This window comes from Mesoplodon bidens (assembly GCF_964165515.1).
Source record: "Mesoplodon bidens genome assembly, chromosome: 1".
In the NCBI taxonomy this organism is placed as follows: Eukaryota; Metazoa; Chordata; class Mammalia; order Artiodactyla; family Ziphiidae; genus Mesoplodon; species Mesoplodon bidens.
Window position 1 is genome coordinate 183,751,770 of NC_138176.1, and position 26,026 is coordinate 183,777,795.

General features: G+C 39.5%; 1 protein-coding gene across 3 annotated transcripts in view; it reads left to right on the forward strand.

The window, feature by feature from the left end:
• Positions 1 to 26,026, forward strand: part of SHROOM3 (shroom family member 3) — a gene marked incomplete at its 5' end in the record, with an annotated part of 316,716 nt that overhangs the window by 36,491 nt on the left and 254,199 nt on the right. The window lies entirely within an intron of this gene.

Genomic DNA, 26,026 nt, shown 5'->3' on the forward strand with positions numbered 1-26,026 from the left:
AAATTAACCATGGATTAGAAGAACACTTTTGGATGGCAATGTATTAAGAAAAACACGAGGATAAAAAGAAAAAAATGACATATAATCAAGATAAATTGTAATAAAATAAAAAAAGGCCTTTTTGATGGGGTGAAAAATTTTCAGAGCTGAAAACTGCGATTGCGTTGCCACATTGTATAGAACAGTCTCTGGAACAGGACTGACCTGGCTGTAAGAGGGTAATTGTGTGGCCTAGTGTATTGTTCCCACCTTCAGCTGCTAATGAAGCTCTTGGAAAATATATCCCCACTTAACGAATGAGGCTGAAAATGCCAAGAAGCCTTTTGCCAGGGATGTGTTCTCCAGGCCCAGACTGAATTCATTATTTTGTTAGAGGACTGCCACCAAGCCAACCATGGGCAATTTAGCATGCCACATTTCAAGCAGAATTTAATTCATCTAATACACTCACTTTTGTGTGCCGTAAATGAGACAAATACCCATGATCAGGTGACAGCCTGTCAGTAATGCCATAAACAGAAAGTGGTGACGTTAACACATAGTTCTTCGATCAAGTCTTGGTTATCCTCCCATTAAAAGCTGGTCCAAAAATTTACCGAGGATATCAAGTTCCTATCTTGTGCTGTGTCCGTGCCTTTTTAAGAGGAAGAGGTAAAAGGCTGTGTGTGTGTTTGTGTGTGTATACACTACTTTGTTATGAAATATCACTTATCTTCATACCAAAAAAAGAACGAGTATATGTCTTGATAAAAAAAAGCACCTCTGAGTGACTCAGTCTGCTATGGGTATCTTTTTATAAAATCACACATCTCTAAGGTTACCTGAAGATAACTATCTATCACTTATAAGTACTAGTTCCTTCTCTCTTTATGGCCACATGCTTTCCCTTTAGATTTTAGCAAATCTAAAAGCAGAGACAGTTGGAATGTTACCCAAAGTGAGAGACGCCTTACTCAGTCCTCACACCCATAGAGCCTGCTATCCCAGTCAGAAGGTGACACATGAATGCATCAAGAATGGGGCCAAGATCGCAATAAGAAAATGTGTTACGATACACACCATTTATCGAGCACTTTCTGTTCTAGGAATCTATACATCTGAAAGAACATCTGAGAAAGACACCAGGGGTCCAGTGAGCCTCTTTTCTCCTGATCAGATTTAAGGGCAGCTCTCAGGTACTTTGGGAATCACAATTACCTGGGAAGAGTGGAGGGTTGTATCATGTAGGCTCTGGAATCAGATTGCCTGGTTTTGCATTCCTTCTCTGCTGTTTGATAGCTGTGTGACCTGGGGCAGGTTACTTAGTCTTGATAAGCCTTGGTGCTTCTGTTGGTAAAGCAAAAGAATGGGGGGTGGGGGATAGAGAGGGGAGAAGGGGAGAGAGAAAAATATATATCTCATCAAGGGTGTTGTGAAGAGTGACATAATGCTTAGCACAGTTTCAGGTATATGGTAAGCATGCAATAAATGTCTATCAGCAAATTTTTTTTTTTTTTTTGCCACACTGCACGGCTTGCAGGATCTTAGTTCCCTGACCAGGGATTGAACACGCCCCCTCGGCAGTGAGAGTGCAGAGTCCCAACCACTGGCCCACCAGGGAATTCCCAGCTATTTTTGATATTATTATTTTTCCTTATTTTTCGATATTATTATTTTTCCTTCCCCTACCTAGAGTGAGCCATTAATTCATCAAAATGTGTCATGTACCTAAGATGGACTGGGGCAAAACAAACAAAAGACAAAAACAGATTGAGAAACACAGATTTGTGCAATAATTTAAACCTCTTCACCAATCAAAAATTTATAGGAGATGCTATTAGATAGTAAATTAACTGACTTTCCATTCTCTGCTAATTCATTCAACAATATTTGCTATCAAGCACTATAATAAATTCTGTTTGAATACAAAGATGGATCTGATTTGGGACTTGCCTTCAAGAACCACAATCTTGCCATGAAGATGAGAGGGTGCTATGACTGGGAAGCAATGGTGGGGCACGGAGGGAGCCTTCTGGGGAGCTGGCAATATTCTGTTCCTTGACCTGGGGGATGGTTCTATAATAACTAATTAAGCTATACATTTATGTTTAACTGTTTGGTGTGTCTGTTATATTCACAATTTTAAAAGTCCGTAAGAGTGGTATGTGAATGATATCTCAATAAAAAAATTATGAGGGGGCTTCCCTGGTGGCGCAGTGGTTGAGAGTCCGCCTACCGATGCAGGGGACGTGGGTTCGTGCCCCGGTCCAGGAGGGTCCCACATGCTGGGAGCAGCTGGGTCCGTGAGCCATGGCCACTGGGCCTGCGTGTCCGGAGCCTGTGCTCCACAATGGGAGAGGCCACAACAGTGAGAGGCCCGCATACAGCAAAAAAAAAAAAAAAAAAAAATTATGAAATACTCCTGACCTTGGATTAGGGAGTAGTTTCTTAGATGGACACACAAAGCACAAGCAAGCAAAGGGAAAAATAAATAAATTTAATTTAATCAAGATTTAAAAGTTTTGCTTCAAAGGAAAGTACCAAGAAAGTGAAAAGACAAGCCACAGAATGGGAGAAGGGTCTAGTATCTAGTATCTAGAATATATACAAAACTATTACATTTGTCAGTTATGCCTCAATAAAGCTGAAATTTAAAAATAAAATAAAAGAAGAAAAAAAAGAACCATTAAAACTCAACAATGAAAAGAGACAACTCCATTAAAAATGAATAAAAGCTTTGAAGCTTTTGGACACTTATCCAAAAAAGATATACAAATGGGCAACAAGCATATGAAAAGATGCTCAACACCTTTGGTCATCAGAGAAACGCAAATAGAAACCACAAAGTTACCACTGTACACCCACTAGGATGGCTATAATGAAAAAGACAGACAATAACAAATGTTGGCAAGGATGTGGAGAAATTGGAACAGTCATGCATTGCTGATGGGAATGTAAATTGGCATAGCCATCTTGGAAAACAGTTGGGTAGTTCCTCAAAAAGTTAAACCCAGAGTTGCCACATGACCCAGAAATCCCACCCGCTAGGTATTTACCCAAGAGAAATGAAAACCTAAGTCCACACAAAATCTTGTACATGAATGTTTTTAGCTGCACTATTCAGAATAAACAAAAAATGGGAGAAAAACTCAACTGTTCATCAACTGATGGATAAACAAAATATGGTATATTCATATAATTGATTATTATTCAATCATATGAAAGAATGAAGTACTGATTTCAGCTACAACATGGATGAACCTTGAAAACATTATGCTAAGTGAATGAAGCTGGTCACAAAGGCCACAGGTTGTATGATTCCATTTGTATAGAATGTCCAAAATAGAAACAAAATGCAGATTAGTGGTTGCTGGGAATGAGGGGAGAAGGGGACTAGGAAGTGATTACTGATGAGTACAGAATTTCTTTTGGGGGTTATAAAAAATGTTATGGAATTAGATAGTGGTAATGGTTGCAAAACTCTGTAAATGTACTAAAAACCACTGACTTGTACACTCTGATAAGGTGAATGTCATGGTAGGTGAATTATACCTCAATAAAATAAATAAAATACAAAGTATGGGACAGTTTTATGCTTTGTAGTGGTTATATTTGACTAAATTGTAGAGGGTATGAAGAAAGTAATAGGAAACAAATTTGAAAATATAAAACGGGATCAAATTATAAAGGGCTTCAATTATCAGGAAGCTGGCCATGGAGAACCATTACAGGTTACTTAGGGAGCAAGTAAGGTGATTAGAGTGTGTTCAGAAATTTAGTCCTGCATCATTTTCAGCATCAACTTTGCGTCTGTCCTAGGCTTTGTACTGGACAGTGCCAGTGATTTTGTACTTGGTAGTCTCGTTTGTGTTAGGGAATATATATGATTTTAGAAATTTTCCCCCAAAGGACTTGATCATATTGGCCTGGTAAATTCAAAACCTTTATTATATAAAGCATTATGGATATATCTATGGATATATATATATATATATATATATATATATATATATATATATAATAAAGCATGACTTTCTTCTATACCAAAGAAGTGATGGAAGATGAAAGCAAGATTTTTGTGTCATGTTCACTAATACACATCCCTGATTTGGAGAACAGGAAAGGGAAAATAGTGTATTAGTCCAGGTCTCAACAGAACATTTGTGTTATAATAATTTAATGAGAGTTACCAAGAATTATGAAGGATCAGAAAATTTACCCTACTAATAAGCTAACCTGATAGATGCTGGTAGAAGATACAAGAGTCCTAGGTCAGAGACAAAGGACTTTTTTACCTGTATTTTACCATAGTCAATTGTGGACGAGTTAGCGATTTACAGAATTTTTAAAAATATGATCAAAGTAGTTTTTAGAAGCTCTAAGAAATGTATTGTAAAATAAAATATTAAGTGCAGAAACTGTATAAAATCTGTTTCCCACATGGATTTTTGAGTATATGCTTACTAGAGGTTTTGAAAGCTTATAAAGCAAATGTTAGCTTTTTGGATTGAAATCTACAAGCTGAAATAGAATGCTAAGGAATCCTAAGCAAATCGCTTGTACATAGCGCTTAACTTTCTCAATGAAGTTTTTCAGAAGGACAGATTCAGTAAAGTATGTTAACTGCAAATTCATTGTTCACACCAGCATTCTTTAATCTAATATTCTATGGTGGGAAAAAAATTTACAGTAAATGAGAAAACATTAAGTAGTGAATTCTCCTAGTGTTTTCTACAATATTCCCTGGGATCCATGTGGTTTAATCAACACAAAACAATACTGTTCTTTAAAAAAAAAAAAATCCCCTTATTCTAGAAATCACATGAAATAGTCTTGCCTGTATTCCAATTATATTTTATTTCACTTAAACCTGTTGAACTGCATGGGCATACAAAACAATTTTATGGCAGCTGTGCCAGCAGAGTCAGGCAGTATGCTGAGCACTAGCATATCGAGGAAAATGAGACTTTGGTGGGGACTCCTGGCTCTGAATCTGGAGGCAGCAGGTTTTTAGAGTAGTTTGAAAATTCTTGGTGTTGAAGGAGTCAGTTACCTAATTAGGTTAGAGAAGCATGTGTGTTTCATACACAAGGAGAGATAATCGCTACTCTTTTCCTAGACTCCCAAGCCATATCCTTCAATTATATGACCTCCACCCCAGACAGAAAGTCTGGTCTAGGATCTGTTTCCTATAGTTTTCTAAATGCTGATCCATCCATTATTAAAGAGACTTGACCTCTGAGCATCAGATTACTGCATTTCTTGAAAACCAGCTTAGTAGCAACAAAATCCAGTTCATCTCTAGATGTTGGGGTTTTTTAACTGAGCCCTTCTATTTTTTTTGTTTGTTTGTTTCTTGGTTAAAGAAGAGCTGTAAATAAGTCCATGGACATTTTGGTTATCAACTTTACTTACTTTCAGAAGATCTGACCATATACCCTTAGTCCTGTCTCAGATATTTGATGTGTGTAATTTAAAAAAATTTGGGGGGGCTTCCCTGGTGGCGCAGTGGTTGAGAGTCCGCCTGCCGATGCAGCGGACACGGGTTCGTGCCCCAGTCCGGGAAGATCCCACATGCCACGGAGCAGCTGGGCCCATGAGCCATGGCCGCTGAGCCTGTGCGTCTGGAGCCTGTGCTCCACAACGGGAGAGGACACAACAGTGAGAGGCCTGTGTACCGAAAAAAAAAAAAAAATTTGTTCTACTGAAATGTCTTTCTTTTTCTCAAGTAGAAATAGCACAAGATTAAGAATTAAGATATGTAGCCTCTCATTTCATCTCTTAATCCCCTGTGTATAACCTACTGCATTGAGATAATGCTTCTGGGAATGCGCCATCTGTTTCTACAATGTGTGTGACTGCAGATGAGCTAGAGTAGACTCAGCTACAATTTCTGAGTCTGGAGCTCCTATGTGTTTGGAAAAATAAGGGTAAAAGAGAATATTCATAAAATATATCTTAACTAGTTCGTGCGTCTGAAATAAGAGACTGGGAGCAACATTTCCTAAACTAAATAAGATCTGCTTTAACTTGATATGTGGAAAGAGAAAAGGACAGCCCCCTGAGGAAACTCAAACTTGCTGCAAGACTATGTATATTTGACCTTTTTCTGTTTTTGCCTTGAATTGTCTGGAGGCTCAAAACCATTATTTATTTATGTTATTATTTATTATTTTTGGCTGCATTGGGTCTTCGTTGCGGTGTGCAGGTGGCTTTTTTTGTTGCGGAGCACAGGCTCTAGGCGCATGAGCTTCAGTAGTTGTGGTGCGTGGCCCCGTAGTTGTGGCGCATGGGCTTTAGAGCATGCAGGCTTCAGTAGTTGTGGTGCATGGACTTAGTTTCTCTGCGGCATTTGGGATCTTCCTGGACCAGGGATTGAACCCGTGTCCCCTGCATTGGCAGGTAGATTCTTAACCACTGTGCCACCAGGGAAGTCCCCTCAAAACCATTCTTTTTTTTTAAATTTTTTTATTTATTTTATTTTATTTTTTATTTTTGGTTGTATTGGGTCTTCGCTGCTGTGCACGGGCTTTCTCTAGTTGCAGTGAGCTGGGGCTGCTCTTCATTGTGGTGTGCGGGCTTCTCATTGTTGTGGCTTCTTGTTGCAGAGCACGGGCTCTAGGTGCGCAGGCTTCAGTAGTTGTGGCACGTGGGCTCAGTAGTTGTGGCTTGCGGGCCCTAGAGCTCAGGCTCTGTAGTTGTGGTGCATGGGCTTAGTTGCTCCGCGGCATGTGGGATCTTCCTGGGCCGGGACTCGAACCCATGTCCCTTGCATTGGCAGGTAGATTCTTAACCACTGTGCCACCAGGGAACCCCCTCAAAACCATTCTTAATACTCAGTTACAGAGAGTGTGTTAAGTTTAAATTTTTTAAATCATTGCCATGACGTTTTCTTTCTACTTTATCATATATATGTATAAATAGTTGGCATAATTGATAAATAGGTGAATATGTATGTGTATATATAAAATATATATATACATGTATATGGTATATATATGTATAACATATATATACATATATATGTGTATATATATGTATAACATATATATATCATATATATGTATACATACATTTTTTTCTTTCTTATAAAGTCATCTATAATTGTTTTTGGAAAGAAGTAAGAAATGAATGCATGATAAAAAACAATGAGGTGTGCAGGATGATTCTTTTCCTGTCCATAACCATAGTTAGCATTTTCTTTTATATCACGGGAGCACTAAAGCTCAAGATGACACAAACCAAAAGCAAACAAACAAACAAAAAAATAGGTCTTGTGAGAGTTGATTTTGGTTCAACAGGATCAGTCTTTCAACTTTCCTTTCTTTCTAATACTAGGGATTTTACTCAAATTGCAAAAATGTGGTTGAGCTGCAGGGACCCAGAGACTCAACATCTGTTAGCAGAAAGTAAGAGGGCTATGATTACAACTGAAGTTTCAGAGCCTGGGCAGTGGGCCTGACATTTGAGAAAACGGACAGGGACGGCCCTTTTGTCTCCCTCCCTTGCCCCCCACATCCCTCTCTAGGACCCAAGTTCTCATGCCACCCAACCAGGCCTGTAACATTGAGGAAACACTCAAGCCCTTGACCCCTTCTTCTCTATTCTCTGATCAAAACTTAACAGTCCAGTGTCGTGTTTCCTCAGGACTGTTCGGAGAGAGAATCTAATGTGATAAATAAATTCACAGTAAATATTAGACAATAGAAGAGCTCTCAGATCACGTAGGAAAACCATGGTGGTCACCTTTCCATATTGTTTCAATGTCTTGTGTGTTCTCTGGATTTTGGAGTTATGTCGAATAAGCAGTCAACCATCTCTTGCTCCCCTGACCTTGTGTCCTCACCTTCTTGCCTCTCACTGCCTGCAAATAGCCTGGTCTATGGGTTTTTGGGTTTTGTTTTCTCCATTGAAAAGGAAGATTTAAATTCTCTTTGACTAGAGTTGGTAAGACAGATTAGAAAGTAGATAAGCTCCTAAATGAGTATCTTTTTTCCTAAATATAAATAGAAAATTTGATAGGTCATTTCTGAGAGAAGAGTTGTATGTATGGTGGAACATTTTGTTTCAGAAATGAATATTCAAAGATAGAACCATTCATAGTGTTTTCCTGCAGATATCCAATAAAATGTGTAAGGGATGTCCATTCATCTCTGTACAGAAGCTTTGATGCTTTAGCATAAAAGAGGAAGTAGTCGTGAGCATTTGAGACATCCTGGCAGTATGGATTCAAGGGAGCAGGGTTAGCTTTGGCCAGGTAATTCCTTTGTATCAGAAAGGGCAGTATCTTTATAGAATATTGGCCTGGATATGATCCATGTTTCGACCTGCAGTTCCTGAAAAGGTTTTATGCAGCACCACTTTTTTTCCCTTCTTTTTTTTTTTTATACAGCAGGTAATTATTAGTCATCCATTTTATACACATCAGTGTATACATGTCAATTATACATGTCAATCCCAATCTCCCAATTCATCACACCACCAGCCCCACCCCCCCGCTGCTTTCCCCCCTTGGTGTCCATACGTTTGTTCTCTACATATATGTCTCCATTTCTGCCCTGCAAACCGGTTCATCTGTACCATTTTTCTAGGTTCCACATGTATGCGTTAATATACGATATTTGTTTTTCTCTTTCTGATTTACTTCACTCTGATGACACTCTCTAGATCCATCCACATCTCTACAAATGACTCAATTTCGTTCCTTTTTATGGCTGAGTAATATTCCATTGTATATATGTACCACATCTTTATCCATTCGTCTGTCGATGGGCATTTAGGTTGTTTCCATGACCTGGTTATTGTAAATAGAGCTGCAATGAACATTGGGGTGCATGCATCTTTTGAAACTATGGTTTTCTCTGGGTATATGCCCAGTAGTGGGATTGCTGGGTCATATGGTAATTCTATTTTTAGTTTTTTAAGGAACCTCTATACTATTATCCATAGTGGCTGTATCAATTTACATTCCCACCAACAGTGCAAGAGGGTTCCCTTTTCTCCACACCCTCTCCAGCATTGGTTGTTTGTAAATTTTCTGATGATGACCATTCTGGCTGGTGTGAGGTGACACCTCATTGTAGTTTTGATTTGCATTTCTCTAATAATTAGTGATGTTGAGCAGCTTTTCATGTGCTTCTTGGCCATCTGTATGTCTTCTTTGGAGAAAAGTCTATTTAGGTCTGGCCATTTTTGGATTGGGTTGTTTGTTTTCTTAATATTGAGCTGCATGAGCTGTTTATATATTTTGGAGATTAATCCTTTGTCCGTTGATTCATTTGAAAATAATTTCTCCCATTCTGAGGGTTGTCTTTTCATCTTGTTTATGGTTTCCTTTGCTGTGCAAAAGCTTTTAAATTTCATTAGGTCCCATTTGTTTATTTTTCTTTTTATTTCCATTACTCTGGGAAGTGGATCAAAAAAGACTGTGCTGTGATTTATGTCAAAGAGTGTTCTTCCTATGTTTTCCTCTAAGAGTTTTAGAGTTTTACATTTAGGTCTTTAGTCTGTTTTGAGTTTATTTTTGTGTATGGTGTTAGGGAGTGTTCTAATTTCATTCTTTTACATGTAGCTGTCCAGTTTTCCCAGCACCACTTATTGAAGAGGCTGTCTTTTCTCCATTGTATATCCTTGCCACCTTTGTCATAGATTAGTTGACCATAGGTGCGTGGGTTTATCTCTGGGCTTTCTGTCCTGTTCCATTGATCTATATTTCTGTTTTGGGGGCAGTACCATATTTTCTTGCTTACTATAGCTTTGTAGTATAGTCTGAAGTCAGGGAGTCTGATTCCTCCAGCTCTGTTTTTTTCCCTCAAGACTGCTTTGGTTATTAGGGGTCTTTTGTGTCTCTATACAGATTTTAAGATTTTTTTGTTCTAGTTCTGTAAAAAATGGCTTTGGTAGTTTGATAGGGATTGCATTGAATCTGTAGATTGCTTTGGGTAGTATAGTCATTTTCACAATATTGATTCTTCCAATCCAAGAGCATGGTATATCTCTCCATCTGTTGGTATCATCTTTAATTTCTTTCATCAGTTTCTTATAGTTTTCTGAATAAAGGTCTTTTGTCTCCCTAGGTAGGTTTATTCCTAGGTATTTTATTCTTTGTGTTGCAATAGTAAATGGGAGTGTTTCCTTAATTTCTCCTTCAGATTTTTCATCATTAATGTATAGGAATGCAAGAGATTTCTGTGCATTAATTTTGTATCCTGCAACATTACCAAATTCCTTGATTAGCTCTAGTAGTTTTCTGGTGGCATCTTTAGGATTCTCTATGTATAGTATCATGCCATCTGCAAACAGTGACAGTTTTACTTCTTCTTTTCCAATTTGTATTCCTTTTAGTTCTTTTTCTTCTCTGATTGCTGTGGCTAGGACTTCCAAAACTATGCTGAATAATAGTGGTGAGAGTGAACATCCTTGACTTGCTCCTGATTTTAGAGGAAATGCTTTCAGTTTTTCACCATTGAGAATGATGTTTGCTGTGGGTTTGTCGTATATGGCCTTTATTATGTTGAGGTACGTTCCCTCTATGCCCACTTTCTGGAGAGTTTTTATCATAAATGGATGTTGAATTTTGTCAAAAGATTTTTCTGCATCTATTGAGATGATCATATGGATTTTATTCTTCAACTTGATAATATGGTGTATCACATTGATTGATTTGCATATATTGAAGAATCTTTGCATCCCTGGGATAAATCCCTCTTGATCATGTTGTATGATCCTTTTAATGTGCTGTTGGATTCTGTTTGCTAGTATTTTGTTGAGGATTTTTGCATCTATATTCATCACAGATATTGGTCTCTAATTTTCTTTTTTTGTAGTATCTTTGCCTGGTTTTGGTATCAGGGTGATGGTGACCTCATAGAATGAGTTTGGGAGTATTCCTTCCTCTGCAACTTTTTGGAAGAATTTGAGAAGGATGGGTGTTAGCTCTTCTCTAAATGTTTGATAGAATTCCCCTGTGAAGCCATCTGGTCCTGGACTTCTGTTTGTTGGAAGATTTTTAATCACAGTTTCAATCTCATTACTTGTGATTGGGCTGTTCATATTTTCTATTTCTTCCTGGTTCAGTCTTGGAAGGTTATACCTTTCTAAGAATTTGTCCATTTCTTCCAGGTTGTCCATTTTATTGGCATAGAGTTGCTTGTAGTAATCTCTGAGGATGCTTTGTATTTCTGCGGTGTCCATTGTAACTTCTCCTTTTTCATTTCAAATTTTGATTTGAACCCTCTCCCTCTTTTTCTTGATGAGTCTGGCTAATGGTTTATCAATTTTGTTTATCTTCTCAAAGAACCAGCTTTTAGTTTTATTGATCTTTGCTATTGTTTTCTTTGTTTCTATTTCATTTATTTCTGCTCTGATCTTTATGATTTCTCTCCTTCTGCTAACTTTGGGTTTTGTTTTTTCTTCTGTCTCTAGTGACTTTAGGTGTAAGGTTAGATTGTTTATTTGAGATTTTTATTGTTTCCTTAGGTAGGCTTGTATAACTATAAACTTCCCTCTTAGAACTGCTTTTGCTGCATTCGTCATGTTTTCATTGTCATTTGTCTCTAGGTATTTTTTGATTTCCTCAGTGATGTCTTGGTTATTTAGTAACGTATTGTTTAGCCTCCAAGTGTTTGTGTTTTTTACGTTTTTTTCCCTGTAATTGATTTCTAATCTCATAGCACTGCGGTCAGAAAAGATGCTTGATATGATTTCAATTTTCTTAAATTTACTGAGGCTTGATTTGTGATCCAAGATGTGATCTATCCTGGAGAGTGTTCTGTGTGCACTTGAGAAGAAAGTGTAATCTGCTGTTTTTGGATGGAATGTCCTATAAATATCAATTAAATGTATCTGGTCTATTGTGTCATTTAAACCTTGTGTTTCCTTATTAATTTTCTGTTTGGATGATCTGTCTATTGGTATAAGTGAGGTGTTAAAGTCCCCCACTATTATTATGTTACTGTCAATTTCCCCTTTTCTGGCTGTTAGTATTTTCCTTATATATTGAGGTGCTCCTATGTTGGGTGCATATATATTTATAATTGTTATATATTCTTCTTGGATTGATCCCTTGATCATTATGTAGTGTCCTTCCTTGTCTCTTGTAACTTTCTTTATTTTAAAGTCATTTTATCTGGTATGAGTATAGTTACTCCAGCTTTCTTTTGATTTCCATTTGCATGGAATATCTTTTTCCATCCCCCTCACTTTCACTCTGTATGTGTCCCTAGGTCTGAAGTGGGTCTCTTGTAGACAGCATATAGATGGGTCTTGTTTTTGTATCCATTCAGCAAGCCTGTGTCTTTTGGTTGGAGCATTTAATCATTCACATTTAAGGTTATTATCGATATGTATGTTCCTATTACCTATTTCTTAATTGTTTTGGGTTTGTTTTTGTAGGTCCTTTTCTTCTCTTGTGTCTCTCACTTAGAAAATTTCCTTTAGCATTTGTTGTAGATCTGGTTTGGTGGTGCTGAATTCTCTTAGCTTTTGCCTGTCTGTAAAGCTTTTGATTTCTCCATCGAATCTGAATGAGATCCTTGCTGGGTAGAGTAATCTTGGTTTCAGGTTCTTCCCTTTCATCACTTTAAATATGTCATGCCACTCCCTTCTGGCTTGTAGAGTTTCTGCTGAGAAATCAGCTGTTAACCTTATGGGAGTTCCCTTGTATGTTATTTGTCATTTTTCCCTTGCTGCTTTCAATAATTTTTCTTTGTCTTTAATTTTTGCCAATTTGATTATTATGTATCTCAATGTGTTTCTCCTTGGGTTTATCCTGTATGGGACTCTCTGCACTTTCTAGACTTGGGTGGCTATTTCCTTTCCCATGTTAGGGAAGTTGTCTACTATTATCTCTTCAAATATTTTCTCAGGTCTTCCCTCTGTCTCTTCTCCTTCTGGGACCCCATAATGCGAATGTTGTTGCGTTTAATGTTGTCCCAGAGGTCTCTTAGGCTGTCTTCATTTCTTTTCATTCTTTTTTCTTTATTCTGTTCTGCAGCAGTGAATTCCACCATTCTGTCTTCCAGGTCACTTATCCATTCTTCTGCCTCAGTTATTGTGCTATTGATTCCTTCTAGTGTAGTTTTCATTTCAGTTATTGTATTGTTCATCTCTGTTTGTTTGTTCTTTAATTCTTCTAGGTCTTTGTTAAACATTTCTTGCATCTTCTTGATCTTTGCCTTCATTCTTTTTCCAAGGTCCCGGATCATCTACACTATCATTATTCTGAATTCTTTTTCTGGAGGGTTGCCTATCTCCACTTCATATAGTTATTTTTCTGGGGTTTTATCTTGTTCCTTCATCTGGTACATAGCCCTCTGCCTTTTCATCTTGTCTATCTTTCTGTGAATGTGTTTTTTGTTCCACGGGCTGCAGGATTGTAGTTCTTGCTTCTGCTGTCTGCCCTCTGGTGGATGAGGCTATCTAAGAGGCTTTTGCAAGTTTCCTGATCTGAGGGACTGGTGGTGGGCAGAGCTGGTTGTTGCTCTGTTGGGCAGAGCCCAGTAAAACTTTAATCTGCTTGTCTGCTGATGGGTGGGGCTGGGCTCCCTCCCTTTTGTTTGTTTGGCCTGAGGCGACCCAACACTGGAGCCTACCTGGCCTCTTTGTTGGGGTTAATGGTGGACTCTGGGAGGGCTCACGCCAAGGAGTACTTCCCAGAACTTCTGCTGCCAGTGTCCTTGTCCTCACGATGAGACACAGCCACCCCCCCACCTCTGCAGGAGACCCTCCAACACTAGCAGGTAGGTCTGGTTCAGTCTCCTATGCGGTCACTGCTCCTTTCCCTGGGTCCCGATGCACACATTACTTTGTGTGTGCCATCCAAGAGTGGAGTCTCTGTGTCCCACAGTCCTGTCAAAGTCCTGCAATCAAATCTCGCTAGGCTTGAAAGTGTGATTCTCTAGGAATTCCTCCTCCCCTTGCCGGACCCCCAGGTTGGGAAGCCTGACGTGGGGCTCAGAACCTTCACTCCAGTGGGTAGACTTCTGTGGTATAAGTGTTCTCCAGTTTGTGAGTCACCCATCCAGCAGTTATGGGATTTGATTTTATTGTGATTGTGCCCCTCCTACCATTTCATTGTGGCTTCTCCTTTGTCTTTGTATGTGGGGTATCTTTTTTGGTGAGTTCCAGTGTCTTCATGTTGATGATTGTTCAGCATTTAGTTGTGATTCTGGTGTTCTCTCAAGAGGGAGTGAGGGCACATCCTTCTTCTCCTCCATCTTGAACCAATCCCCTATACAACACCTTTTTGTTCTTTCCCAAATCACTTGAAAATAGATAGTAGAGAGAATAATGTGATCAGGGGCTCTGATTACATTTATTGCTTATGTAGGGTTATAGTAGGCAATGGATGCTTCATGATTCTTTATGCCTTATATGTCTGAAATGTATCATAATAATTAAATGTCTGTAAAAACTAAATAGAACAAATGGTTTGGAGAAATTAGTCCTACATAGTCAAATGATTCATTTGCATAGGTACTAACTTGGTAGCAGTTTGGCCATTTCCATTTTTTCTGCTTCCCTACCCCTTAAACAAACAGAAATGGAATTTTACGGATGTGACTAGTTGCTTCCCACTCTCTCTGACTTACAGAAGAAAATATGTGTGCACTGCCATTTGCTTAAAGCTCAGCAGCTTCTGTTTCTGTGGGATGGGATGGAAGTGACCACACATGTGTTTGATCAGTAAGCCTAAGTATTTGCAGTGCTAACTTTACCTACTGCAAAAGCACAGAAAGTTGCATATTTAATTGGAAATTCAAAAAGGCCAGAGCAGACAGTGGATGGCAACTAGTATATTTTGAAAAGGATGTTTAGAATATGCAGAAAAAGAGTCTTTGTCTATAAATAAGATAGACAGTTCATAACCACATGGTTGGAACCTCTTTTGTAAACATTTGAATGAGATGGGGTCCAGATGGGAGGGCTGGTCATGGAACTTTAAGATCCTCATGAAGGCTGGCAATGCCTGTTGGGAATAAACCGTATTGCCTGGCTGCCCAACCACTATCTGTATTCCAATCCATTGGCACTTATTCAATAATTCTTGTAAAGTTAAAAAAAAAAAAAAAGAACTGCTTCTTTGGTGGTACTGGGAGGGGGAGTTCCAGGAAACAAAAAGTCACATGCTAGTGTCTTAGTGGTAGCCAGGACCACCATGTATGGCCATGCAGATTTTGCTCTGCATGACTCCTGGTGTCACCATTCACATAGACTCCAAAATGGATGACACCCCCTGTAGTTGTGCAATGTCTCAGCCCTAGTGGTAATCATTTATTTGGTGATTTGGAAATATTTCCAGAGTATCCCTTGTGAAGGACAAAGGTCTACTGTGTATCTTATATACTTCACTATTAACCCTGTAACTTGTACTGAGTACTTAATAAATATCTATTTGGTGAAGAAGTAAGAGAAAAGCAACTTTAAAAAGAACAGCTTTTTAAAAAATGGTACAAATGAACTTATTTACAAAACAGAAATAGAGTCACAGATGTAGAAAACAAACTTATGGTTACCAGGGAGGAAAGGGAGTGGGGAGGGATAAACTGGGAGATTGGGATTGACACATACACACTACCATATATAAAATAGATAACTAACAAGGACCTACTGTATAGCACAGGGAACTCTATTCAGTACTCTGTAATGACCTATATGGGAAAAAATCTAAAAAAGAGCGGATATACATATATGTATAACTGATTCACTTTGCTGTACACCTGAAACCAACACAACATTGTAAATCAACTATACTCCAATAAAAATTTTAAAAAATAAAAAAAGAACAACTTTATTAAAATATAATTTTCATATCATAAAATTCACCCCTTTAAAAGTGTACAAGTCAGTAATTTTTAATATATTTATGGTGTAGTACAACAATCGCCCTAATCAATTTTAAAACATTTCATTACTCTCCCCCCAAAATGCCATACCCATTATCAGTCACACCCTGTTCTGGAGTTCTGGTTATGACTTCCCCTGTTTCCTCCTTCTGCCAGCTCCTGGCAACCACTAATCTATCTTCTATCCCTATTGATTTGCCTATTCTGGACATTTCATATAGAGAGAATCATACATTGTGTGACCTTTTGTGACTTGCTTCTTTCACTTAGCATGTTTTCAAGGTTCATCCATGTTTTAGCATGTATCAGTACTTCATTGCTTTTTACTGTCAAATTATATTCTGTTGTATGGATCTGCCACATTTTATTTATCCATTCATCAGTTAGTGAGTATCTAAGTTATTTCCACTTTTTGGCTCTTATGAATAACGCTGTTATGAAAATTCACGTACAGATTGTTTATGTGGACATATATTTGCAATTCTCTTGGATGTACCTAGGAGTAGAATTGCTGGGGAAAGGACAATTTTTACTTTAGAAATCTCTCCATTATTAACTGTTATATTAAAAGTCATCTTATTAATGGTATATGTCCTTTTTTATTTACAATGTTTTTATTTACAATGTTTTATTTACATTGATTTACAATGTTGTATTAATTTCTGCTGAACAGCAAAGTGACTCAGTTATACATATATATTCTTTTCCGTTATGATTTATTACAGGATATTGAATATAGTTCTCTGTGCTATACAGTAGGACCTTGTTGTTTATCCATCCTATATATAATAGTTTGCATCTGTTAACCCCAAACCCCCAATCCTTCTCTCCCCCACCGCCACCCTTGGCAACCACAAGTCTATTCTCTATGGCTGTGTGTCTGTTTCTGTTTCCTAGATTAGTTCATTTTAGAGTCCACATATAAGTGATAGCATATGGCATTTGTCTTTCTCTGTCTGACTTACTTCACTCAGTATGATAATCTCTAGGTCCATCCATGTTGTTGCAAATGGCATTATTTCATTCTTTTTTATGGCTGAGTAATATTCCATTGTATATTATATACCATTGTATACCACGTCTTCTTTATCCATTCATCTTTCGATGGACATTTAGGGTGCTTCCATGACTTGGTTATTGTACATAGTGTTGCTATGAACATAGGGGTGCATGGATGTTTTCTAGTTATAGTTTTGTCTGGATATATGCCCAGGAGTGGGATTGCTGGATCATATGATAGTTTCATTTTTAGTTTTTTTGAGGAACCTCCATACTGTTTTCCATAGTGGCTGCACAAATTTACATTCCCACCAACAGTGCAGGAGGGTTCAGTGGTGTGTGTCTGGCTTGGCTGGTACTTCTTGGTCCTACACCAACCCTCCACCCCCACCCTCACACATGTTGTGAACCAGTAGGTGAACCACAGAAAAGTGAATTGTACTAAGTGTTTAGTCTCTTTGAATAGGGTCATACTTCCATTGAATTCACTCTGATTTATTATTTTGCTACTGCACTTGGAACACAGATAGTATTCATTAAGAACTGGATCTATAGAGTGGAAACAGAGGTTCCCTGTTTCCATCAGTCAACTCTCAAAGGATAGCTGGAGCCAATTTCAGATTATTCTAGGGCCTTTGCTTTCTTAGTTCCTTGCCATCCTTCTTTTTTTGGCCTTTTTGCTTTTCATTAGTGCCACTTACTAAACTAAGAGACCTGAAACACAGATAACTCAGCCAAAGTATTTTTATAGTCTTTAGGTGAAAAGAACTTATAATAGGTTTGTCATCATGGTTTTTATGTGTCTTGTAAATTGTGTTGTTTGTCCTGAAACTCTGAAGAAGTTACAGTCGGCTTCTTTCAACCTATTCTTAGTTTCTGGTATTATGCTGTCAGAGTTATTATTAAGGATGGTAAAAAGAACTTACAGTAAAGGAAACAAATTGTTTAAGTGCATAAATTATAGAATTTATTTTTTTAAAAGTGGTCACAAAGTAAGAAAAAGGACCACTGGAATGATTTTTTTAAAACAGACTGTATTTTCATCATAATAGTAACTATACATAGGTGTTCTTGTTATGACTTTGCAAAGTGAACATTACCTTAGAATTGAAATCCTTGGATTAATGAACTGGTTTTTTAATGAGCCAAAGCTATTTGAACTCTGCAGACTTTAACAGTTTTCTTAGTGGCATGTATATTTGAGTAGGAGATAATAAAGAGTAGGCAGTGAGAGGGATGCTGTTTGACTCTTAAGGAGAACGTTGTTTCATTGGAGAGGAATAAAATATGGACTCCCTTTAAGCAAAGTAACTTTCATTTCTGTTGTCCAGATTTCTTAAGAACCTGATAAAACATTAGCCCCACCGTATCCAGCATTCCCCATTAATTCTTCTTGGACACTTTTCTACAGAATGAAATTGGTTGATTCATATGCTGGCCTGAGGTTTTGAATAGAGAGCTTTGGGAGAATGTTTAAGAAATGTTCCAGCAAGCCATTAAGACTGTTGACAGGTGGCCAAGCCAAGGGAAAGAGTATTAGTAGTAACAACAACTTACACTTACAGAGCTCTTAATGATGTGTCAGGCAGTGCCCTAAGTACATTTCATGTATTAACTCACGTGATTCTCATAGCAATCCTATGAGGTCAGTCGGGTTTTACCCTCAATTTAGATGAAGGAACTCAGGCACAAATAAATTAAAGAATTGCCCAAGGTCACACAATCATGACTTGAACCCAGGCGGTCTAGTTCCAGAGTCAGGGTCCTTAACCACTAAGTGTTCCTGCACAACCTGGAAACGGAGAAACTCTCACTCCTGCCTCTGGAGAAGGAAGGGAGGGAGGGTAGGGGCCCAGGTCCCTGTCAGCATTTTGCCAAAATGAATTGGTGAGATGAGGCATTCTCCTGGCCTTTCACTGCTTGGATAATTTCAGACGGCAAAAGAAGCATTAGTTGTATGGAATCCTTCTGTGGCTAGAAGCTATCAGCAGGATGTAGATCTAGCTTATCTTTAAAGATATACCTTTTTTTTTTTTTAACAGAGAATGAGTGCTATTGTATACAATATTGTCTTTTATTATAGCAGGTTTGTGGAAACTGGCAAAAGAGTCAAATTAAGAGGAGTTGAAATGTAAAGATGAAAAAGCTAAGTCACAAGACCATCGCAAAGTGAGAAGAATGTAATTTGTGTGTCCGTTTACTCCCTAGTGTGACTTTTAACTTCCGGTACTTAAAACTTACTGAAACTATCTAACTGTGGCCTAATAAAATAAAGAGCCACAATGTCTTTTCATTTCTGTTTTTCGAAGTTTCACAGATGTCAGATGAAGATAAATAAATACTGTTAACAGCTTCTGGTGGAAGCATAGTATGCTTTGAAAGAATGAATCAAGGTATGAGCCAGGGTTTATGGCCTCAGAGCAAATGAAGGTCTTCTTGGGGACAAAATGAGGTTTAGGATTCTAGAGGAAACTTCTAGAAGAATGAGCACAGCCCAAAATGGTGCTACCCTTGGTACTCTCCTTAGTCAAGTAGAGAAAGACAAAGAATCAGTTTATAAAATGGACATTGAGTGGTGGATTAGAGGTGCATTCAGCCAATAGAATGGTTGAATTTTATTTCAGCAATTGAAATGAGCTCATTGAGGGCAGCCACCATGTATATATCACCTGGCCCTACATCCTAATCCATAGTAGAGTGCCTGCTACTTAGGAACAAGAAAAAGAGCAAAAATAATAACTACCATTTATTGACACTTACCATGTATGCTATGTATTATTATCACCTCCATTTTATGAATGAATAAATGGACCTTGGAGAGTTAAGTCAATGGCCAAATCTCACACAAGTCATTTAACTGCAAAGTCTATTTTCTTAACCACTGCAGCTGATCATGGCTGACCTTAATTATTAGGCTAAAGGTTTTGGAATATCTTCTGCAGTTAATGGGGGAATCCTTGAAAGTTTTCTGAACAGGAGACTTATAAGAAAGTGGTATATGGGATGAGGGCAGAGTGGTTTTGTAGCTTTTGCACTTTATTTTATTTGTCTTTATTGAATTTGTTACATTGTTGCTTCTGTCTTATGTTTTGGTTTTTTGGCCGCAAGGCATGTGGGATCTTAGCTCCCCAGCCAGGGATTGAACCTGCATCCCCTGCATTGGAAGGCGAAGTCTTAACCACTGGACCGCCAGGGAAGTCCCACTTAACTTTCACACTTTCATCTTGCTGTGAAGTGATAAGCATCTGAGTCAGTATGCTAGGTTAGAACCAAAAAGAGAAGTGAGATAGAAGACTCCCTGAGAACAAATGGATGATCCTTGAGACATGGGGACTGATTGGTTGTGGGAATTAGGGAAAGGAAGGAGTCCCAATAAAACTGAGGTCTCCAGAGTAGTGACAGAGAGATTGCTGGTGTCATAAATAGAAATAGGGAAATTAGGAGATGAAGCAATTTGCAAAGATTTTTAGGCCTGTGGTGGTGTTTTGGGCCTACAGTGATGGCAGGACACTAGTGTGCAATGTATACCAATTGGTCTTTCCTTGATGTCAGAGACTTCGTCTCTCTACATAAAAGCTAAAAATTCTGGATTCTTGCTTTCCTAGATTCCCTTGCACATGACCCAGCTTTGGTCATGGGACACAAGGGTTTCTAGGAAAGATTTTTCTCTTTGATGATTAAAAAATCTAGTAAGAAAAATATCTTTCTGCTTTGGATTTCAAATGCAAGTTTATCTTACAGGAAGCTGCTGCAGCCATTTTGTAACCTTGAGGCACAGGTGGAGAAAACAGGTGGGAAGTTGACTCAGAGCCCTGACATTGGGGAGCTCCTGAAACAACACCAGGACCATCCAACTCTCAACTTATCATGTGGGGAAAAAAACACCATTGTTCAAGCCACTTTTAGATGAGTGTTTTGTTATTTGTAGCCAGAGCATCCCAACTGATATAGAATTTATGCAGGTCCCAGATTACCTTGGGATCCAAGACTGGCTGTACTTTCTATTTTGGACATTAATTTTGGGAAAACACCATATGAGGAGTGAACATCAGAATTGTCCACTGAAGCCTTTAAAATAGTAGGAGTTCCTAAAAAGGAGAATGTGCTTTGGATCCCATTTCTAGAAAATGAGGGCTTTTTAACAAAAGTCTCTAAAGGTCATACAGTCTGGCCCAGATCTTAGACCCAGTTTGCTGCTAGGTGAGAGTCCCCGTTAGGTTTCAGTGTTACAATGTGCTTCTCAAATGACAACAGGGCTCATTAGTAAATTGAAGCATCCCAAAGCCCCTAGATACACACTGGGCAAAGGAAGCATTTTCTTCTTTCAGAGCTGCTGCTCTTTTCATTCACTTCCTCCCACCTTCCTTGCGTTTGCTGGTGTCTGCTGTCAGGGAGGCAAGTTCAGCCCAGTGATGGATGAGACTTAGACTGCTTTGTGAAGCTTTTGAATTGGAGCAAGTATGCGTGTGGAAGGTCTGGATGACTGATTGATTGAAAAGTAATTGATTGCAGAATTTCAAAATGAGATTCAAAAGGTACATTATAAAGTTAGATTTCACAAAGGCCAAACACTTTATTATACTCTTCTTTTTTGCTCATTTTATTCATTTTAAGTTGACCAAATTATTTTAGAATTTTGTACCCACTTCACCATTTAGCTCCTGAAGCTTTTTGTGTGTTGTAATTAAGTTTATGATAAGAAAATTCTTGTCAGGAAGAAGAGAGAAAAACATGGTACATAGATTCTAGTCCTGATTCTGCCACCCAGGAGGCAAAATTGCTTAATGTTTCCAAGCTTCCGTATTTGTCAGTGAAAATATTTGACTAAATCTTGTGTAAGATCCTGTCCACATGAGCTCAGAATTCCTGCTTCTTAGGTCATGCTCTACATGGAGGGCGGGGCAGGGTGTGGGTCTTACCTACACACCTCAGGGGGAACACACCTGAAGACAAATAAGAATCTTGCTAGAAGTATAATGTCAACAAAATTTGGTTCTGATGGTGGGATTCCAGGTGGAGATGCCAGGTAAAATACAAGACACTTAATTAAATTTGAATTTCAGGTAAACAAGAATTTTTTTTAATTTTTTTAATATAAGTATGTCTCAACTACCACATGGGGCATATTTGTACTAAAAAATCTCCATTATTTTATTTGAAGTTCAAATTTACCTGGGAGTCCTATATCTGGATTTACTAAATCCGGCAACCCGAATTCTGCAAGAAATCACTGATGGTAATGACATCAGCCTAAGTTACTCGAGAGAGGATAAAGGAAGACTCCAGGAGGATTCTGTAGGTTTGATAGATCTGCTGTCCCGCCGGGGGCTGAGTGCGTTCAGCCAAAGGTGAGGGGAGTGAAAGACTGAGGTACGTGTCAGGAACTGGGGGACAGGGAGTCCTCCCGTTCCTGGTTCCTCACTTGACCTTGAACATCTCTTCAACCCCCTTTCCCTTTTTCACCCTTAATTGGTTTTCATGAAAATGAAACTATTGACTTTTTATTATAGGCTGTAGTTATGTCATCCTTTTCATGGTCCTTGTTCTGAATTTTGAAATGAGTGGGTGGGCCTTGGTTTATTTTTCTCGTTCTCCATGCTCACTGCCCCCTCCCTAATTAAATTAATTTCTGCTGGTGTGTGCCCCAGATTGATTTCTCCTCCCCTGTGGACTTGCTCCTTCTCAGTAGAAGAATGAATGCCAAATTTCTCACACCCATTTCTAAATTTCTGGGCCTTTTCAGATTTTCCTTATACTCATCCTTCAGTTGTCTGTACACTCTTTACCCACACCACATGTCTCTAAGGAAGCAAAAGGCAAGATTCTTTACAGCACGTAAAGGGACAGGATTGCACTTCGGTTTTGACCCCGGTGTGTGGCTCGCTGCCTGTAGCACTGCGGAGGCAGAATCGACACTGTGCGCTGCTGGTTTGTTCCTGTTTGTCAAACAAGATCACTTAACACCTCTGGGTCGGGTAACTGTGCTTTCCTGTGAAGCGAGAGGACTGCTGAGCTGGAGAAACGGAGGAGCCTGCTCCCAGATGGTGAGCATTTCAGGGCCCTGATAGTGAAAGCAGCAGAAGGATGAACAGGAAAAAGAGATGCTGAGACTGCCACACACATGGTACAAGACATGGCTGGGGTGGGAATCTAATGATAAGGGGATGTCCTCACCACCACCACCCCCAATATTGGCAAGTGGAGAGCAGCCACAAATCCTGGCTTTTTTTTTTTTTTTTTTTTTTTTTTTGTGGTACGCGGGCCTCTCACTGCTGTGGCCTCTCCCGCTGCAGAGCACAGGCTCCAGACGCGCAGGCTCAGCGGCCATGGCTCACGGGCCCAGCAGCTCCGTGGCACGTGGGATCTTCCCAGACCGGAGCACGAACCCGCGTCCCCTGCATCGGCAGGCGGACTCCCAACGACTGCGCCACCAGGGAAGCCCTAGCTTTTTAGTTATTTATCTTGAGGATGGTAGCGGGAGGGGCTCTTTGTGGTGCCCTCTGTGTGGTGCTCTCAGTGGTCCTCAGTGTTGTAGCCTTTGGGGCCCAATATGCCAGCTGAGGAATTTGGCAAATGGAGGTCATGGGTCAAGGCCACTTCTGAAAGGGCTGCTTAAGTTTGTCCTCTGTGCAATCTGATTCAAAGGGTGGAAGGCCCTTCTCTTTAAACTTTTACCTACGTGATTGAAATTCCCACCCCTAAAGCCACTGAAGAGCCCAAAACCTTTGTTCAGGCCAGCTTTCTTCTGTGTACTAGGCACCAGAGATCCTGAGAAGAATGAATGGTCCCCACTGTCTGGGAGCTTATCAAATAAAGTAAGCTGACGGTTGAACTAGAGTTTACCCATGTAATGAGCACTGTGGTGATAGTTCACACTGACAGTGAGGCTTGTGTCCAGGGGTGGGGGACATTGAGGGGCTCAGCAACGAGAGGAAGATGATAGAGGTAGGTAAGGTTGTGGGCTTGGATGCTGTAGGATCCGCTGTGCGTGCCATGCCCAGATCCCCTTGACTGGACTGGTGTCCCCAGCCCTGAGCTGCTGGGAGCACTGGCTGGCAGGCTTCCCGCTGCACTGTCCCAGGGTAAACTGCCCTCTGCTGAAAGAATCAGAAAATGCCCAGGTGTTGTGTACCCTTTCCCAGGGATGCCTTATAGCCAATGGCTGATGGATGAGAGAGTACAGAAATCTGGCTTCCTTGCCTCAAAGTGGACAACTCTGTGGTGTTATTCTTGCTCCAGAGATCCTGTAGGATCAGCCTGAGAACAGACTTCAGCTGGAGCCACGTCTTAACTTCTGCGCCATCCTGCCTCCCTTACTTCCTTACAGGTGTCTCCCCAAAACGTGTCTCAGTAAATCACTTGCACACGAATTCACCTCTGGCTCTGTATCTAGGAAACCCCATCTGATGGTAGAGGGGCAGGAAGTTGATGTGGTTCTGGCGTTGTGGGCTCTTATTTTCTGTGACATGAGAGACACAGTAGACAAGGTGGTTGAGGAGATTGGTGAACATTGATGGCGGGCATGTGCCTCATGTGGGGAATGGGAGCAGTGTTGATTGTCAGCTTAGGTGAGAGACCATAATATTTTTGTGGCACCATCTATATTGTGGTATCATTAGCTTCAGCACTCAGCAGCCTAGATACAAAACCAGAAGCAGATGGCACATGGATGTAGTGCTGACAGAGGGAGACCATAGGAAGATAATGGTCCAGGCATGATAAGAAAGGACTTGAAGTTTGAAAGGAACAAATAGTTTGAGAGAAAATGGAGGAGTCAATGGACCAAAGATATGGTTAAGATCGAAAAATATGTGTGATGAGCACCAGCCAGAGAACACATGGCAAGATTAGGAGGCTAGGAGGGTGTGTTCAGAGTTTAGAAAACACGAATTTAAGATTTCAGGGTTAGAGCATTTCTGCATAATGACAGGTCTAGATCCGCCATGGGCACAGGTGTCTGAATCAAGTAGGTGGGAGGTTTCTGGTAAAGAGATCGAAGCAATGCAGTGTTAGGGAGTTGGAGCCATCCTCAGGGATGTTGTCAGCCCTGAGGTGTGGTAGTGACCCCAGAAATCCACACTGAACATGCAGTTCTTACCTGCCCCACGTCCCAGAGATGCCGTCACTTCCTGTACCTGAGCCTTTGTGTAGTAGGCGTCCTGAATGAAGGCACTGGGCACAGACAAGTTATTGGAGGTACAGGAATTCCTGGTGAGAGCGTCTTTCTTGGTGGTGTATAACCCAAACCATTTTTTAACAGCTTAATTAATTCCCAACTTTCAGTTTTCACGGTGCCCCACATCCCCTTGGACTAGTGGGCCTTCCTGTTAAATCTCTCAGTTAGGAAAATGCCACTCATTTGATTTTTCCCTTTTTTTCTTTGTATTTTCACTTGCTATTCTTATCTCCTAATTATCTTGCTGACCCAGGCATTCAAGAATAAGGAACACCATGATATATGAGAAGCAGTGGATGTAGCGGAAAGGATTCATGCCTCTAGTTCTGCCTGGAATGTTCTCATTCCTTTCTCCATTCAGTTAATTTTCACTTGTCCTTTGGGTGTAGCTTAACTATCTCTTTCTGTTCTCCCCAGTCTATTTCAGAACGCTCTCCCCCATAATATACACTCAAAGCACCCTACTCCCCATATGACTCTTATCACAGTTGTAATTAAACAAACAAAAAAATTCAGTAATCCACTGCTTAAGGTCTGTGTCACCTGATGGAATGTAACCCCTCTAAGGACAAGGACCATCTCTGTATCCCTAGCTCCTGACACAGCACCTTACGTAAAGAATGCGCTCAATAAATATTTGTAGAGCAAATACATAAGTGTATGATGAGCTGACAGTTCGAAAAGCTCCAATTCTATTTCTAGATCTGTTCCTACGTACTCCGTGATCTTGGACAAGTCATTTCAGCTGTCTGAGCAAAGTACGTTTTTACTCATTTTAACATTGTATGATTTCTGATTTCACAGCGTATCAGCCAAACACCTTAACAACTCTTAACCCCCGCACTAGGTCTGGGCTAACTACAACTTCTCCTGGAACTTCTTAAAGTAGATTATTTGTAGAAAAACTGTTTTTCCTTTGTGTTCTGGTAAGCTATTGCTAACTTACAAAAAAGTCCCATGTTTAGTGGATTAAATAATCATTTATTATCTTAAAGTAAGTAGAAAAGAGGTAATGTTAAAGATCAGA